This window comes from Carlito syrichta, unplaced genomic scaffold (genome assembly GCF_000164805.1).
Source record: "Carlito syrichta isolate Samal-C Ts95f unplaced genomic scaffold, Tarsius_syrichta-2.0.1 Scaffold303376, whole genome shotgun sequence".
In the NCBI taxonomy this organism is placed as follows: Eukaryota; Metazoa; Chordata; class Mammalia; order Primates; family Tarsiidae; genus Carlito; species Carlito syrichta.
Genome location: NW_007247472.1, coordinates 319,380 through 320,217, shown reverse-complemented (window position 1 = coordinate 320,217; position 838 = coordinate 319,380).

The window sequence follows — 838 nt, the reverse complement described above, 5'->3', positions numbered from 1 at the left end:
CCAGTGAGGGGGCTCAGGGGAGACTCTGGAGGAAGTGACAGCTAAATTGAGACGTGGAAAACAGGAAGGAGAAGCCAGGCCGTGCCGAGGTCTAACTGTCCCTAAAAGGAATAAATGACGACAGTGGGCATTTAACCAGCCGTGAGGTGGCCACAGGCCTTTCCAGATGCCCTCCCCCCATTGCTTTGGAGTCAGACATCTTAGGTTGGAATTCCCAGTTCTGCCCTTGACAGGCTAAGCCCCTGAACAAGCCCCTCACCTCCCTGGGCCTCGGTATCTTCTGAGAAAGGAAGCCAACCACGGTGCCTACCTCATGGGATTAAATGAGATAACAGATGTAAAGTAGTGTTGCTTTGCTTGCCAGTGAACCTGCGTCTGTCTCTCTCACTTTCTCAGGCCTTTCGGGGCAGAGATACCTCCGGAGTCACTTTGGTGGGTGCAGTGCCCAGTAGCACCAGGCACACAGTAGGCGCTCAGTAAATAAAACAATGCCTCGGCGAAATCCGGCCCGGCCTCGTGGAATTGTGGCTCCTTGGGCCCCTCGGGCTCCGACGCCCTCCGCGGCACGGCCCGCCCCACTGTGTGCCACGGAGGGCGCACAAGGTCCGCCCTCCAGAGCACAGTAGGCGCTCATGCTCCGGCCTTGGCTCTCCTGGTTGGAGGCAGATGGCCGGGGTCGGGTTATGACACTAACTTTACCCTCCAGCTCTGACCGGAGAAGCTGGGGGCAAGAGCCCGGAGTGCCCACAAGAGAGCGCGGCGGCCCGGGGACCGCGCCGGCCGGCGCGGGCGGGGCCGGCTTTTCTGTCGGAGGACGCGGCGGGCGCGCTGCTCCTTT